This window comes from Myxine glutinosa, chromosome 13 (assembly GCF_964187855.1).
Source record: "Myxine glutinosa chromosome 13, kmMyxGlut1.1, whole genome shotgun sequence".
NCBI classification, from domain to species: domain Eukaryota; kingdom Metazoa; phylum Chordata; class Myxini; order Myxiniformes; family Myxinidae; genus Myxine; species Myxine glutinosa.
The window spans coordinates 92072364-92090832 of NC_136273.1; positions in this window are offsets into that span (position 1 = coordinate 92072364).

Here is an 18469-nt window from a genome sequence, read left to right on the forward strand (position 1 = left end):
GTGTGTGTGTGTGTGTTCGTGTGTTCGTGTGTTTGTGAACAAGATATCTGGAAAAGTTCTGAACGGATTTGGATGAAAGTTGATGGGATGATTGCCCTTGGGATAAGGAAGAATTGGTTAGTTTTTGGTGAAGCTCAGGATATTATTCCGGATCCAGGAATTTTTTGAAGGATTGTTTACCATTGGAAGATAGGGCTCTTTTTTTTTTTAACATTATCTTCTATATATTCTATATTTAACATTGTGATATGAAAATAGTTTTCATATTTGTTGTAAATGTAGTTTAAACTCGTGGTTATGCGTTAGAGCGGTGCATTTTGTCAGCAGCGTCGTCTTTAAGGTTTTTTTTTTTTTTTTCTAATAAAGACATATGTATTCTGTCATTCTAAAACCACCAAAGTGTGTATTAGGTTTGCCCGTTTCATAAAATGTATCGTTTGATACGTATAATGCTTTAAAACTGTTTACCTCAGAAGAGATATCAACATTTACCTCAGCGAATGTCAATCGCGGTGTCAGTATTTGATGAACTTATAAAGACTTAGGTGACTTATAAGTGTGACCAGCATGTGCACGGGTTTCTTCCCAGAAGAATGAGTGGTCGCATTAGCTTGAACAACTTAAAATGAATGTTTTGTTTTGACGTTTGGGCCAGTTTTACATGTTGTATCCCTAAGGAATGAAACGAACGTTTTTCTGGCTTACAATTTTATTTGAAGTCACACATGCCTCAACATACACTCACTTATATAGAATTGAACGCTGAATCCGAAAATGTAAGTGAAATTGCCTTGTTTTTTTAAACATTATCTTCTATATATTCCAAATATATACTGAAATGCAAAAGAAACTTACCACCTTTGAAACCTTTAAATATCAACAATAACACTGCGTGTAGTAAATGTGTGAACTTATTTGTGGACAATAGTGTCCTCACTGTCAGACAAAACGGTCACGGATGGTCACTTGAACCTTCAATGGTCACTTCATAGCACAGCTGTTGAACAGCCGTTTTGACTGTCAGTGATTAGCCAAGGGGTACGGGATGATTTTAATGAGCTGCACGTGATGTCTTGATATTGGCTTTAAAAAGGCCAGTGCAAAATGGGCATTTCAATCAACATGCCACGATTGTCAAGGGATCAACGGCAGCGTGCCCTGGGCATGCTGCAAGGCGGACTGAGCTACCGTGAGGTGGCACGTCGCCTTGGCTGTTCACACCAGACGATATCGGCCCTGGTGGACAGAGACACCCTCCACAACTCTGCAGATGACAGACCTCGTTCAGGGAGGCCAAGAGTCACCACTGCAAGGCAGGACAGGCAGATGGTCCGAAGTCACCTGCGGGATCGATTCCGTCCAGCATCCCGCACTACGGCAGAAACACTGGGGCGTGCAAACCCACGGATTTCCAATGATACTGCACGAAGACGACTGCATGACTATGGTCTGACTGCCAGAAGACCATACAGAGGCCCCGCGATGACGGCTGCCCATCGCCGCAACCGACAGAGATGGTGCCAGGAGCATCAGCAGTGGACCTTGGCGCAGTGGAACGAGGTTGCTTTCAGCGATGCGTCAAGGTTCTGTGTGGACAGTCCTGATGGGCGTGAGCATGTCTGGAGAAGAACTGGCGAGCGATATGCCGATGGTTGCGTGCGTCAAGCCAACAGGTGGCGTGGCCAAAGTGTGATGGTGTGGGCCGCCATATCAGGCCGGTACAGGATGCCACTGGTGGTTGTGGATGGGAATCTTAACGCCCAGCGGTATGTGGATAACAGCTTGCGACCTCATCTGCTGCCATTCCTGCTAGACCACCCAGAACTGAGAACCTTTCAGCATGACAACGCTCGTCCCCATGCTGCTCGCTTTACCACTGCATTTCTCCAAGGCGAGAACATCAACACCATGCAGTGGCCTGCGCTCTCCTCTGACCTGAATCCCATAGAGCACCTGTGGGATGAGCTTGGGAGACGAGTAGTTGGCAGGGCCAAGACACGGGCAGAGCTGCTTCAGACATTGAGGACTGAGTGGGACAGAATCCAGCAGCAATCCATCCAAAGACTGGTAGGCAGTATACGCTGACGATGCACTGCCTGTATCCAAAACAATGGTGGCCATACACGCTATTGAAAGGGGACTGACATTGCACCCTGTGCTGTTCTGTACTGCAGAACAAACTGATGAGATGGTGTATCTTGGTCAAAAACTTGACATGTCATCAATAAAATGCCAATGTTTCAATTAGCAATTGTTGGTTTGTTTTATTTTGAACTGTTACAATTTTATTACATTTCAAACAAGTGGTAAGTTTATTTTGCGTTTCAGTATATATCTTTGCAGTGTCTGTCTTGTGTTGTCTTGTCTTGTGTCGTCACTGAACTACTCCCTCAAACTTTTGTGAAATCGTACTATTCCAAATTGACCCACGGCGGGAGTATGCGCTCTACTGAGTGGTGTTCTAGTCTGTTGAGCATTTCACATACTCAGATAGTCCTACACTTGTCGCTGTGTGCACTTGGTTGAGTTCCTTCCGTCTTGTCTCGGCAGGTACATTCTTGGGATGCACTGGTTTTTGTAAAACATTTTGTGGATGGTTTTCTTGTTTTGATGTCTAACTTGTTGATTTCTGATTGGGCCCAGTTTATTATTCCGCAACTATATTGGAACACTGGTACTGCGAGCTGGTTTATGGCTTTGATTTTGTTTCTTGGGAGAGGTATGTTTTCATGATCAGCTTCGTTCTACGTAGGTATTATTTGGCGATTGTTTTGTGCATACAGTATGTTTGTGACATATTTGGTGGCCATTTTCTACCCCGAGGTATTTGTATGATGCTTCGTTTTCTACCTGCTGTATTGTTGTTTCAAGGTCAATTTTTATGTTGTCTGTTTTTGTTGGTTTACCTTGTACAAATCTGCACTTGGCGCATTTGTCTCGTCCAAATTCCATTTGAATGTCCTCGGGAAACTATTCCTGGAAACTAGGAAAAGTAGTTTTACTAGTCATTTGGTGTAAAGACCTTTAAATCATCGATGTATAGTAGATGTATCACCTTTCCTATATCTTTGGATGTTCGTCTATTGGTTGTTAGGGTGTATCCGTTTCTTTGCTCATTGATGAGGTTACTTCGTGGGTCAAGAGCCAGACAAAACAGAAGGGGGGAAAGAAGATAATCCCTGGAAGATTCCACGTCGTATCTTCACATCTGGTATTTCGATTTTCCCTTCTGAGTGCTGTAATATCAATGTGGTATTCCAGGGCTCCATTGCTTTCCCAATCAGTTTGATTATTTGGGGATTTATTTTGTATATTTGCATGCATTTTATCATCCACGAATGTGGGACTCTGTCAAAAGCTTTCTTATCGTCTATCGAGGTGGTGGACAATTTAGTTCTTCACATTTTGCAATTTTCAAGTATGGCCTTGTTCAGGAGTAGGTGGTCATTTGTTCCATAACGCACTGTATTACATCCCTGTTTGTTCTGCGTCCAAACCTCGTTCCTGTGTTAGATGATGGTACATCATTTCTGTGATGATTCCTGTCAGCAGTTTGTATGTGGTTGATGGACAGGTTATTGGTCGGTATTTGTGGGGGATTTGGGTTTCTTCCGATTTTGGGATGAGAAGGGTGTTTCCTTCTACGAGCCACTCATCCACTGCCTTTTCCTCTTGGATCAGTTCGTCAAATGTCTTGGTGTAGTGATTGTGAGGAGCACCAATTTGTTTTAGCCAGAAATTTGGAATTCCATCTGGGCCTGGCATTTAGAAGTTTAGCATTTTTTGAAGTTGTTTTCTAATTTTCTCATCCTCAATTAATAAATGAGGGCATTTCCTCGAGATGTCGCTTTTTCTTTTCCAAGTTTGGGATCCATTCTGCTTCCTTGTTATGTTCTTTTCGATCTTCAAAAATTCCTTTACAGAATGTTTCCAGTTTTTCTGTTTTCCGGGGAGTTAACACATTTTGCTTTTGTTTCCCCAATTCACAGTAACATCTCTTTGGGTTACTTTCAAACACGTGGTTTTGTTTTCTCCTGTTGTTTCCTTCTTCATAGTTTTTTTTTATCTTCCTTGCTGTCATTTCTATTTTTGAGTTTTTTTCAGCACAGAAGCACTCAAGGTCTTTGTCTTCGATTTTGTGTTTGTTTTTTATTCTCTGGATTCCGTTTTTTAGTTTTGGGTGTCCGTTTCCTTTCCTGAGCTGTTGTATTTGTCTTACTTCATTCTGCAGTTGCTCTCTTTGTGTCTCTACTCTCTGTCTCCAAGGTGGATGATTTTGAAATCATTTTTCTCATTGAATGGTTGGTTCGCCTCACTAAGATTTTTGTCCGTTTGTTGTTTTCTATGTGATAAAGTTTTGGTCTTTCTCTGAGTTTTATCAATTTTATCTCTTCTGTTTTGTTGGCTAACTCTTCTTCCAGTCTGTGCTGCTCTTCATGATCTTCACCATCCTTCTCTCCCTCATTCCGCTGCTCTCCCTTGTCTTTCTGCACATCACCATCTGCCTTTTTCCATTCTTTTTGCCTTCGTTTGTGCCCGAGTCACCTGGTCTTTGTTTCTGAAGCGGTCCTGCCCTCTTTCAGGGGATACCGTCATTCTTTCCTCTTGCCACACTCTTTCTTCGTCTCCTTTGGTCTGGGTCTATGTCAGTGTTTGGTCACCCATCTTGTTGTACAGTGAAAACTTCCTCTTGTGCCATCTCGGCAAAATTCCTGCCATCTCTGTCTTCACCTTCAAGTGTGCACCGAACTGTCCTCACTGTCATCTCTCTTGCCACTTGTTGACTTGCCCTAGATGTAATGCCTTCTATTCTATCTTTATCTAGATATATTTTAATTGTTGAAAAGACCTTCTCAAATTTATCAATGGGGACTGTCTCCACTCTCGTGGCCAGTTTCCTTTTTTTCAGCTGGTTCCTGAAGCGTTCACCCTTACCTTTACTCCCCCATGCCTCATGTATGGAATAAATCTTGCATTGGAGGATTATCTCCTTTCCTCAACACTCCAGGTTTTCATTTGTAGTTTTCTCCTCTGGATTATTGTGTTTGATGGTGATGAGACAGTTGGAACCTTCTCAGCTTCTTGCTTTGGTGCGTAATCACGTCTCTTCGCAGGGTGATGTTTTTCCTCGCTAGAGAAGGTGCAGTCAGTATTTATTTTTACAGTGCACTTCCTTGCTGCTTGGAACGGTGTGTGTGGGGGTGTGTGTGTGTGTGTTTGTGTGTGTGTGTTTGTGTGTGTGTGTGTGTTTGTGTGTGTGTGTTTGTGTGTGTGTGTTTGTGTGTGTGTGTTTGTGTATGTGTGTATGTATGTATGTGTGTATGTACGTTTGTACCTGTGTGTGTATGTGTGTATGTACGTTTGTACCTGTGTGTGTGTGTGTGTGTGTGTGTGTGTGTGTGTATGTATGTGTGTATGTACGTTTGTACCTGTGTGTGTGTATGTGTGTGTGTATGTGTATGTGTGTAGGTTTGTCCTCTGTGTGTGTGTGTGTGTGTGTGTGTGTGTGTGTGTATGCATGCATGTCGTGTGTATGTATTGTATGTGTGTGTATGTACGTTTGTACCTGTGTGTGTGTGTGTGTGTGTGCATGCATGTCGTGTGTATGTATTGTATGTGTGTGTATGTACGTTTGTACCTGTGTGTGTGTGTGTACCTGTGTATGTACCTGTGTGTGTACGTGTTTGTGTATGTGTTTGTGTATGTGTGTATCTGTGTGTGTGCATGTGTATGCATGCATGCATGTATGTATGTAGTATGTATGTAGTGTGTATATGTGTATGTATGCATTTGTATATATATATATATATATATATATATATATATATATGTAATGACTGTAATGGAACCAACTTTACAGTATAATTACATAAACGTGTTAAAATGCCATTATAAGATGTTATAAATATTTTGTATTGGATTTTCTCTTCATAATTGTGTAATCCTAGCCGCACCTGGCGCTAATTGATTAGGTGAGACGTGATTGATTGCCTGTGCTAATTGCAGGTGAAAGATATAATTGGGCTCTTAAGATTTATAATGGAGAAGGCTGCCTTGCTTCTAGCATTGTATACGTGGTACAGGTCATTTAACAGCGATGGGTCGTGCTTTGGTCGTCGTCACCGTCACGAACAGCTGAAGATCCACCGGCGAGTGGTGAAACTGGTGCGGTGGTTAAACATGGTCGAGGCTCCTGAAACTTCCTGGAGTTTTGCAATGAGGCAATGATTTTATTCTAACCCTAACTGTGGGTGGGGTGGGTGGGAAATGGCGACGAGTTTGCTCATTTTTAGCTTTTTTGGGGAAATTGTTTGTATGTATCATATATATATATATATATATATATATATATATATATATATATATATATATATGTGTGTGTATGTATTTGTAAATTCGGGAAAAAGTCCTTGAGCATGGAGTTAACAGCCTGACATAAACGTGGAGAAATAAAAGTGATTATTTCGTTTCTTGGTTAAAATGAAGTTTGAGGGCAAAATTAATTTGCAATTGATGATGGAGAAAAAAATATATAATATATAATATATTATATTAAATCAAGGTGGATTTATCTTTTTATGTCTGCATCACATGCTGGACAGCAGATTAAGGAAATATCAGTGTCCCCTAACCTGTAATATTCACAAATTACAAGGACATCCGGACACATTCAAATGAACACACCATATTGGATTTTAACCTGTTAGTTCCCCCACCTTACCCCACCCATGCAACCAGCAATTAAATATTTATTTTGGTTAGGGATATGGGATTTGCGGATATGGGATTTGGATCCATCCATATCCGCTTGTAAATATTCCCCTATTTCCTCAATACTTCCCAACTATCCCCAATCCCCCATTCCCTAGTCCCATTTTCTGTAAACAACACTCTGTAGACCCGACCTCCCCCTATTTCCCCCATTAAATGTCGCATCCAGGTCCACCGCATCTCACGTAGACAACTATAGGACATCTTGCTAGTTATTCTTAGTCTATGTCAGTTAAGGACTCGTTTCCATTGATTCTGACTCTTCGTTGCACCAGAATGTGATTGTATGGCACCGTTAGGAACTATAGGACCTCCCAATACCTCCCCGCAGCTCTTCCTCACGGTCCAGCAACAACAACAACAACAACAATGGCGGCGGCACGGGGAGTGCGCGTCCTCACTCCGGCTTGGTTGGTGGGGGGTGTTGGGAGGGCACCAGGCCTTTCCAACGAGCCGCCATCGAACATGTGCTCGACGGGGTTACCAAGTAGGGGCTCGCTGTCAGCTCCTCGTCAAGGGCGGAGCCCGGTAACCCCCGCACCCAATAGAAGCGGCGGACCGATCCCATCTGGGGCGGAGCCAACGAGCCGAGGGCGTGTGACTCCCCGCTGAGCATGCGCAGGAAGAGGGAGGTGACGTCAGATGCGCGCTGAGCTTGGAGAGAGAAGGACGCCACCTCCGAGCGCTGTGACACCTCCCCGCATCTCTGGACTGGACCGTGCTTTATCCTGTCCCTGAGCCAAGGTGCACCTTGTGCTATCGACTGCCTGTCCTTCCCTGCCATCAATCCCTGTGTAAGTCAGCCTTGTTCCGTTTGTCTGTGGTCTGTCTGGGTTGGATAAGATTGTATCTAAGTGCCTATCTCTTCTGTGTCTTTTACCTCACTCTACCTTGTAATCTACCCCTTTTCTCCACCACTAATTATATCCTCCTCCGGAGGTCTTGAGAACTGTACCCCTTGCGTCGTTTCATTTATCCCAGTCGTTGTGTCCTTTCCATCATTGATTTAGCGTAGCGCGATTTGGCCAACGTTCGAGTGGAATCGGGTGAGTTGGGGGTAATCGGGTAAACTGTGCGAACACGGTGGCCATTCCGCTCGGTCAAGCAACATCTTGAGTCGTGTCCGTAACAATTGGTGTCGAGGAGTGAGATTGGACCCAAAGCGCGCTTCACGCGCTCGAAATTATTAACTGTGAAATTTGTTTTGTTTTAAAATAAAAACCCGAATTTTGAAAGTCGCGCTATGGCAGATCAAGACGGCTGGGTTCCGGTAGAGGAGAGTGAGGCAGGGTCGATCCAGGACCAAATTGAGGGACATGAGGAGAGCGAAGCAGTGAGGGCGGCAGGTTCGCAAAATGGCGTCCTCGCGCACGAGGTTAGGGGCGCGCAAAATGGCGCCTCGCACATGGCTACGGCGGCCGCACCCGCTGCACAAGTGGGAGGGATGGCCCAAATGCAGGCCCTCATGGAGCAATTTATGGTACAAATGCAGGCATCCCTCAACCTGCAGAAGGACGAGATGAGGGCTCAGAGTGAGCAATTGGGGGTAATGAGGGACGAAGCGAGGGCTCAGAGTGAGCAATTGGGGGTGTAGTGGAAGTGGTGTGTGAGACTCAAGACGCCAATGGTCGGAAACAGGTTTTACAAAAGGTCATGACTTTATTATTAACTGGTTGTTCACTTTCATTCCAATACCAAATAACTACCGTTTAACTCAATGGACCAGGTTAACTCTATTCGCATGGTCCTTCTCGTTCGGCCGATGTTCCTCCGCCATTCCCGTCGGGCAGAGGTTCTGATGATGAGAGCTCGTTCGTTCCATCGGGCAGGGGTTATCGTGACAAGTGCTCCTGAATCAAAGTCTGTTCTGGTTTATATCGGCACGCTTGAGTTAATCTTTTCTCCGCTGAAAGGTTGCTCCGTCATCCCGCTCGCCTTACCGGCACCAACTCGCTCCCCTCCTGCTGCGAGTTCCATTTACCAAACAATAGGGGGGTGCTCCAGCCTGGGGCTGTGACCAGGTGGACAAGAGATTACCATGTTCGGGCACATTCCTGACACTCATTTACGAACTCGTCTTTCACAGAGGTTGCAGGTAAAATGTATCTGCTTCGTTACTAGTCCCAATTAATGAGTTACATTTCCACAATTCCCTCATCTTTTTGTTTTTGTTTATATTAACCATTAATCTAAACATCAATATAAGTAAACAATCAATCACTACAAGTAAACATCAATACAAGTATAAGGAAATAATCAATCACTGCAAGTAAACATCATTACAAGTATAAGTAAATAATCAATCACTGCAAGTAAACATCAATACAAGTATAAGTAAATAATCATAACTTTGGTAATCAAATTCCCTTAGGCATACACCGTCATCCTGCAAGAATCACAAAACATTTCGTTGGTCATGGCTCCTTCCATATTGTTCAATCTATTGCATTTGCATCACAAATATCTTTTCAAAACAACACTTCACCATCACCAAGATACAACAATTTCACTTCATTTTCAAGTTTTGTAAAGCATCTGCACCATCTGGCAAAAACGTTTGCCTCCACACAAATGTTGACTTTGTTTGAAAGGAAGGGCTGATCACTTGTGTTTGAATCCAGGTATGAAACATTTTCTCCTAATGTCTTCATAGCTCCTGCACTACTTCGTGTAGGATTTCGCTGTTGTGGTAACATTGCGGAGTCATAGACTGACCCTGCTCTCCATGTAGCATTCTTGCCACTTTTTGCTGTGAACCATAATGATTCCTTGAACAAGGCCTTCGCCCAGTTGTAGTCGACTTGCCTCCTCCCTCATTATGAGTGGGCAGCAAGTATTGGTGTGACGTTGATTGGCCAACAAGATGTGGAACAGGGATGCCGGATGCAGCCACAATGATGTTGGGACCATGGTGTTCAGGTCATTCATGGTCCTTACCAGGAGCAACCAGCAGAATCGTGCACAGCCGTTTTTTGCAGCTCCATGCTGGTTCCCCGGACGTTGGTGAAGTAATAACATATGTCCCCGCATTTCACAGAGGTTGCAGGTAAAATGTCGTTGTCCTGCAACTTCTGATGTGATGAATGTTCGAAGCCTTCGAACAAGAGTAAGTGATCGCCTTTCTTTCATATGTTGCAGTGTGATCCAGGCAAATGGTCACATAAATTTCCTTGGTGAAGGTAAGCATTCATCTCCAAGTTACACGGGAGAATGTCTTCATCATTCTTTGAGAAAGAGGGTGTATGCCACGATTAACTTCATTTTTTAGCTACAAATTTTCTTTCTCGAACTTCTTCCCAATTCCGTTAGCACTCCCTTCAAAATGTGATCTCGTCTTATCCTTATGCTCAGTCACATCTGAATCTGCTTTCCACACACACTGAATCAGATAGGGTACATCTTACCATGAAATCAGCATAATCATGTATATCTTCCGACAGTTTCACATTCAACAATTTGTTGTTTTCCCTTACAACATTCAAAAAGTTATATTCATTTATATGCGTCACACAAATAATATTCAATCAGGTATGTATTTTACTACTAAACTAAGAATAGCATCCACAATTGCTTTCAGGTTAATATAGTTCAAAAATTAACTTGTGCAGGTATTTTAGCACTACTCTAAGAAAATAAATTGTATATGATTACAATCACAAACAGGAATATCTAATTCCCAACAACAATTTTCCCAAACCAACAAATTAAGCATAATGTATTATTACCATAATTCCTCTCCACTTTTTCTTTTCCCTTTTTTTTTTTTTTTCTTTCCTAACAGTGTGTCACTCGTGGTGATATGAGTTCACTGATATTGTAATTGACACAACTCATAACATTGTCGTTATGCCATTATCTTAATTCTACTGTATTCATTTGCAACATCACTTGATTTAATCTTTTAATCTCAGTATTTATGCTGCCATAAAAGTCTTCCTTTTCTGGTTCCACATTTCTTTCCTCATTTGTCACTTCATGCGTTATCATCGTGTTGTTGGTTACCTTATTCAAATACACCGTCACTAAGGCTTTCAAGCAAGCCACCACTAAAACAATTGCCAATATAACTACTAAACCAACAAACAAGTCTGCTACTCCTTGTATATATTCATACCTATGACATAATTATATGTCGATGACATTCAACATTATATACCAAACTAACAAGCTTCCTAAAAGGTAAATAAAGAAAATCCCTTAATATGTAACATAAATCAGATTATTTGTCTTACCCTGATCCCCCTATCTCCCGGGGTCGAACTAAATCCCCTAATCATGAGTGTAATTGTGATACATTATCCCTCATGTTGCGCTAATATCAGTAGATAATGGTATGTCATGTAGGCAAATAAATGTCACTATCTTCCCTAATTCAAGTAGGAATATTAAATGTTGAAAATGTAATGTTTATCAATGCAAGGGGTGTTAAAATGTAATTCAAATGACTGTAAATCACGATTATCATTTATCTGCCACTGAATGTTTTGCTGGGCTGCTAGGTGCAGCCTCATTTTCTGTGGGATAGTCCATCTTAGCCCCATGTGATTGCTTGCAATGAGAGGCATGAATCCAACTTTCTATTTTGGGTCCATATTTGTTCCTATTCTTATCAATCTCCTATGGTTTATCAATTTGTTCCAAAATACCGCAACCAAAGGTTTTAACCAAAGTTCTACCAAACTATTTCCAATGTGAACAAAAAATGCCAGTGAAACAATGATTCGAAGAATTAACTTCAAGGGGTCAATAAATTTATTCTATAACCAGATCTAATTTTCCCATCCAATAGTTTGCCTTGCCACATGTCATATTATAACACTTTAATAAATCTTCGAAAAATGTTTCCCATCTCAACAAATTTCCTTTTTATTTTTTTTTATTTTTACAAATAGCCATGTGTAACTTACGTATTTAACTACAATTTCCTCTCAATTTGTTTGGCCTAACTGGCCGCAAAAGTGGCTGCCAGCATGCAGTACCGTTTTTTATCTACCAAGGAAGTGTTCGTCCACACAAGACCTCTACCAAAATGTTGTTTGTAAAAATAAATCTGGGATTTCTGATTACATGGATGCACACTCTCAGGACATTTTCAGGCTGCTGTTAACAATCCACTACGATAAATTAATTCCTTTACCCACAATCAAATAATTAGTACAAATTGAGGATATTATCCCTATCACATTCTTTTATAGATTCATTATGTTGGATCTAATTTTTTCAATAATTTTCCACTGCTGTAAGGAAGAACAATAGCTCTCATAAGTCTTAGTAATATCGTACTTAATTTGCCCAGCATCGAATAATTTATTTACTATCCTTTCTCATCTGTTAACCAGTGACTTTGTTTGCACTCCAGAACTGAAAACCCACACGAGTTCAAACCAGCAAAATTTTCTTTACTATTTTCCCATATCATCTATGCCTAAAACACATCCATACATACAGCACAATTTATATGCTGATAAAATTCAAGTTTATATATATAAAACTCCATGAGCAGAGTACTCTGGGAAGTCAGTGTAAGACCTCTCCAAAATTTGGCTAATTTTGTACTCCCACATTTTTATGAAGCTCATATCCATAAATAGCTTTGATTCTCATATAAATTCGATCACAATGGAATCCCAAGATTACTCCCAATTTTTACTATTAATGAATAGCTGCTCATAACTCAGCAAATCAAATCTTTATTCTCCATCTCCCTTGACAAAAGTGATAATTTTCATAATCAAATTATATTTCTATTTTTTTTTTTTTTTTTTTTTTTTACGAATTCTCTCGATATGCGATACCATTCCCATGGAACTATCTATTTTCCAGACAAGGCACACTGTCGGTGTCAACAATCTTGTAAGATTGATACACAAAAACACTAACATTGACACACAAAATACCCACACACACGTGCATTATGCGTATTTGTTTGCGTTGGAACCCTTATTTACAGATCCGGATGGGTGTCAACTTTATTTCAATTTCTCAAAATTTGTCCTTCAATTTTATAAGCGCTAATACACAAATGGACCAAAAAGTTTATTCTTAGAAAACCCCTATGACGTCACATTGACATTATCCTTTCAGTTCCCACAATAATTTATCCAAATTTGACTACCCACCGATTTGTATGTCAGTCGACCACTGACCTATCAATCGTGTGGAACAATAGTCCGAAATTCCCACCTGATCATGATGTGACTCTTGTCACTTGGTTTGCCAAGAAAATTGCAAAGCAATTGTTCCAAACTTTGTAAATTTAAAATTTTGTGCCCAACATAAAAGATCCAATTTCGGCATTTGATCAATTAATTATCAATTTGCTTACAAGCAAAAGAAAAAATGAATAATTCTTGCTCCGAAAACTTTTCAGACCCAAGAATCATCGACAGTTATTCATGTTTGTCCAGTAATCTAATTTGGTGAGGCCAATCGTCATTTGGGATTTGTCGCAATGAAGGCCTAATCATTGTCTGAGGTATCGGTCAGCACTGGTACTCTTGATCTTGGTTTACCCTATGAACTTGTCTTCCTTTTGGTATACGGACATCCTCCTTTCCAATGTCCCATCCGTCCACACTTGAAACACCGGTTTCTGTCGTTGCCTGGTCTGTGCACCTGTGCACTTGTATTGCTGGGCTGCATCTCTACATCCCTGAGTTGCCACTGCAATCTCTCGTTATCTCCTGAAACACGAAAAAATTCTCTGTACCGTCCTTTTTGGGGAGACAACTGGAAATCAGATGGGACAACTGTCACTTTCATTCCTAATTTCGAGGGCAGTTGTGCATTTGTCTCCTCCACTGTATCCTGTATCCTTTTTATTTTAAGTTCTAGATCCGTTATCTGTTCTTGCTGTTCCCGTTGTCTGGATTCACCATCCCAAAGATGGAATGCAAGCCAGTCTACCATTAGATTCTGTCTCTTCCTGGCTTTCAATCTTTGTTCCAATCTTTCCAATCGACTTCGCTCAAATGTACCATCTCTTGGAAACTCCTCATCATGTCCCTTTGTCCACAAATACCAATTCTCGACCTGCCTTATAGCTTCGGCACCATAACGGTCATACATATGATGTGTACAAGTACCTTTTTGTGGAATCTCTGGTTGTCCTTGTGTATTCTTGCAGGCTCCATTTCCCATTCTGCCTTTTATCAAAGTAGCGTTGGATGTGTTGTAGTTTGTTCCTCTAAAGCTTCACTCGTACCTCCAGGAAGGATCTCTCCACCTGTTCAAACGGTGATTTCCAGAGAATCTCCCTCACCTGTGGCTTTTGCACAATCCAATCTCACAGATCAGTATTTGCAGATGAGCCAGAGGGTCAGTATGAAATGGGTGAATCCTCAGGTGTCCGCTCTGTTGAAGGGGAAATCATACAATGGTAACCGCACATATATATCTATATATAAACTCACCACCTTGCTCATTTTTCCAAGGTTGTCTTCACATTGATAATATCTCACAAAGATATTAAAGCTTCTTTCTTGAGACCGCATTTTCATCAATCAAACGATCAATATATTCAATTTAATTTATTCAATTCAATTTATCCAGTTAAATTTATTCAATTAAATTCAATCAATTAGATTCAATCAATCAACAATTCAATCAATTATTCAATTTCAATTAATTCATCAATAAATCAAATTAATCATTTTGGATGACTCCTTGCATAAGCCCTTTCCCCAATGATGTCAGGACAGGTCCATCCATTGACTGAGATCGAATCTCATCGGTCGTCACCTCTGGTTCATACCTCATGTCAATTGATGAATCACCGTCCTGTCCTTGGGTCATATCTGACATATTTCCCCATTTTGCCTGGTCTCCACAAATTTTCTTTGCAACCACTAAAGGCAACTCATCCTTCATTCGTGAGACAGCCAAAATGGATGGCAGATATTAAAGTTCATTGGGAAAAATATCTCATCATTTTTTTTTTTTTAATAGTACCCAAAATCTCTTGGCAATATAAATTTCGTAAAACTCCTGAAATAAGACTGTAAAATTCCTTCAATCATGCTAAATTTTGAAACTCCATCGCTTGTAACACCCAATTTATCCCATAGGGCTTGAAAGTTCTTTCCCAAGTTCATGCAATCATTCTGCATTTGAACCCTATGATATCATTCATAATAATCATCATGATTTTATAGTCATGGTCATATCATAATCATCTATTTAAAACGAACATTTCCTTTATCACCACAGCTATGTGGTATAATCAACAATAGAATAAAACTGTACATAGCAACAGGCTACCTCATGGCCACTTAGTATACCTATTGACAATAAGTCATAACAATATCGAATAATCATTGAACAATTCAAAAAATCGCTTCCACTGCTCCAGCCGCAGCATTCGTCATTTTGTCTGCTCATCCGCGTGACCAAAACGAAATAAAGGGAGCTCAACCATTACACAGCGCTTTTAATGGCGCATGCCATAGGAACTCAGCGCAATTTCGACTCGGCCAGAAAGACGAGCAAATTTTGCAGGATGTTAACTGGAATTAGTCGTGAAAATATATCCAAAATACACAAAAATACCCACCCACAAAAATAAACAACAAAACCCAAACAAAACCAAGGTCGACCATATTACACAATTAAATTACACATTAAATTACTCATTAAATTACTCATTAAATTACTCATTAAATTACTCATTAAATTAACTTACATAGTTTCAGCATTGTATTGATTGCTGAAATGTTCATGGGTTTGAACACACCTTAAAAGAGGTATGCTTTGCGGTGTTGCCCACCTACCACGTTGAATTAAATTACATCATTTCAGCATCGTGTTGATTGCTGAAATGTTCATGGGTTTGAACACACCTTAAAAGAGGTATGCTTTGCGGTGTTGCCCACCTACCACGTTGAATTAAATTACATCATTTCAGCATCGTATTGATTGCTGAAATGTTCATGGGTTTGAACACACCTTAAAAGAGGTATGCTTTGCGGTGTTGCCCACCTACCACGTTTAATTAAATTACATCATTTCAGCATCGTATTGATTGCTGAAATGTTCATGGGTTTGAACACACCTTAAAAGAGGTATGCTTTGCGGTGTTGCCCACCTACCACGTTTAATTAAATTACATCATTTCAATTAAAAAACATCGCTTCTACTGCTCTAGCCGCAGCATTCGTCACTTTGTCTGCTCATCCGCATGACCAAAACGAAATAAAGGGAGCTCAACCATTACACAGCGCTTTTAATGGCGCATGCCATAGGAACTCAACGCAATTTCGACTCGGCCAGAAAACGAGCAAATTTTGCAGGATGTTAACTGGAATTAGTCGTGAAAATATATCCAAAATACACAAAAAATACACACCCACACAAATAAACAACATTTATTCCGTTCAACAGAACAAACATTTCCTATATCATGACATGCATGTCTTCAAAATTATATGACCAAGAGAAAAAGTAAAACTAATTAAAACTGCGGGCAGTGATGATCCGGGGACCATACCGCTCCATCCTGATTGGACGAGTGCGTGCTAGAGTCGTTAACAACGACAGTCCAGATCCGATTGTTCAAAATTTCAACTCAATCGATCGAAAAATGAACGCAGGGATGCATTTTAAAGGTGCAGTGGCACTAACTGAGTTGCCACGAATATGGCCACGAAATTGCCAATATGGCCATCACAAAATATTTTCCTTAATCAATTGGCTCATAGCATAACCAATCTGCAAGTATTTCATCCGAAGATGTATCTCTGAGGAATTTTAATTAAATAAGTCATTTATAAATCAACGAGTTAATTTATTAAATGATTAATCAATAAATCAAAATTTTCCTTGACAGCCACATCACTTGGTCAGTGTCATGTCCAAATATCAGCTTCCTTACTCAAAAGGTGCCTGAGTTAATGTAATGTAATTACTGTAATAAGATTACTGCAATTACTGTAATGATTACTGTAATTACTGTAATTACCGGAACTGTAACTACTGTAATTACCTCAGGTAATTACTGTAATGTAATTACTGTAATGTAATAAGAAATGTAATTAATTAAATAAGTACTTCATTAATCGCTAATAATTAAATAACTCGTGAATTCTTATCCGATTTACTTAACATTTGAGTGTCCCCCAAAACGTTGGAGCAAAATGTTGCAACAACGAAAGTGAAACGTTGTAGCGACGTTGTGGAAACGTCAGCAAACCCCAACATTTGAATGTTCCCAAAACGTTGGAGCAAAACGTTGCAACAACGAAAGTGAAACGTTGTAGCGACATTGTGGAGACGTTTTACAACAACATTATTTCAATGTTGCAGGAAAGTAATGTGAAAAACGTTCCCAAAAATGTTCTCTCTCTGTCTGTCTCTCTTTCTGTCTGTCTGTGTCTCTCTCTCACTTTCTGTCTCTCTCTGTCTATCTCTCTCTGTCTGTCTGTCTGTCTCTCTCTATCTGTCTGAATATCATCTTTATCTCTGTCTGTCTCTATGTCTCTCTCTCTTTCTTTCTGTCTCTCTCTCTCTGTCTCTCTCTGTCTATCTCTCTCTGTCTGTCTCTCTTTTTCACTTTCTGTCTCTCTCTGTCTATCTCTCTCTGTCTGTCTGTCTCTCTCTATGTGTCTGAATATCATCTTTATCTCTGTCTGTCTCTATGTCTCTCTCTCTTTCTTTCTGTCTCTCTCTCTCTGTCTCTCTCTGTCTATCTCTCTCTGTCTGTCTCTCTTTCTCACTTTCTGTCTCTCTCTGTCTATCTCTCTCTGTCTGTCTGTCTGTCTCTCTCTATGTCTCTGACTATCATCTTTATCTCTGTCTGTCTCTATGTCTCTCTCTCTTTCTTTCTGTCTCTCTCTCTCTGTCTCTCTCTGTCTATCTCTCTCTGTCTGTCTGTCTGTCTCTCTTTCTGTCTCTCTCTGTCTATCTCTCTCTGTCTGTCTCTCTTTCTCACTTTCTGTCTCTCTCCGTCTATCTCTCTCTGTCTGTCTGTCTGTCTCTCTCTATGTGTCTGAATATCATCTTTATCTCTGTCTGTCTCTATGTCTGTCTCTCTTTCTTTCTGTCTCTCTCTCTCTGTCTCTCTCTGTCTATCTCTCTCTGTCTGTCTGTCTGTCTCTCTTTCTGTCTCTCTCTGTCTATCTCTCTCTGTCTGTCTCTCTTTCTCACTTTCTGTCTCTCTCTGTCTATCTCTCTCTGTCTGTCTGTCTGTCTCTCTCTATGTGTCTGAATATCATCTTTATCTCTGTCTGTCTCTATGTCTCTCTCTCTTTCTTTCTGTCTCTCTCTCTGTCTCTCTCTGTCTATCTCTCTCTGTCTGTCTCTCTCTATGTGTCTGAATATCATCTTTATCTCTGTCTGTCTCTATGTCTCTCTCTCTTTCTTTCTGTCTCTCTCTCTCTGTCTCTCTCTGTCTGTCTGTCTGTCTCTCTCTATGTGTCCGAATATCATCTTTATCTCTGTCTGTCTCTATGTCTCTCTCTCTTTCTTTCTGTCTCTCTCTCTCTGTCTCTCTCTGTCTATCTCTCTCTGTCTGTCTCTCTTTCTCACTTTCTGTCTCTCTCTGTCTATCTCTCTCTGTCTGTCTGTCTGTCTCTCTCTATGTGTCTGAATATCATCTTTATCTCTGTCTGTCTCTATGTCTCTCTCTCTTTCTTTCTGTCTCTCTCTCTCTGTCTCTCTCTGTCTATCTCTCTCTGTCTGTCTCTCTTTCTCACTTTCTGTCTCT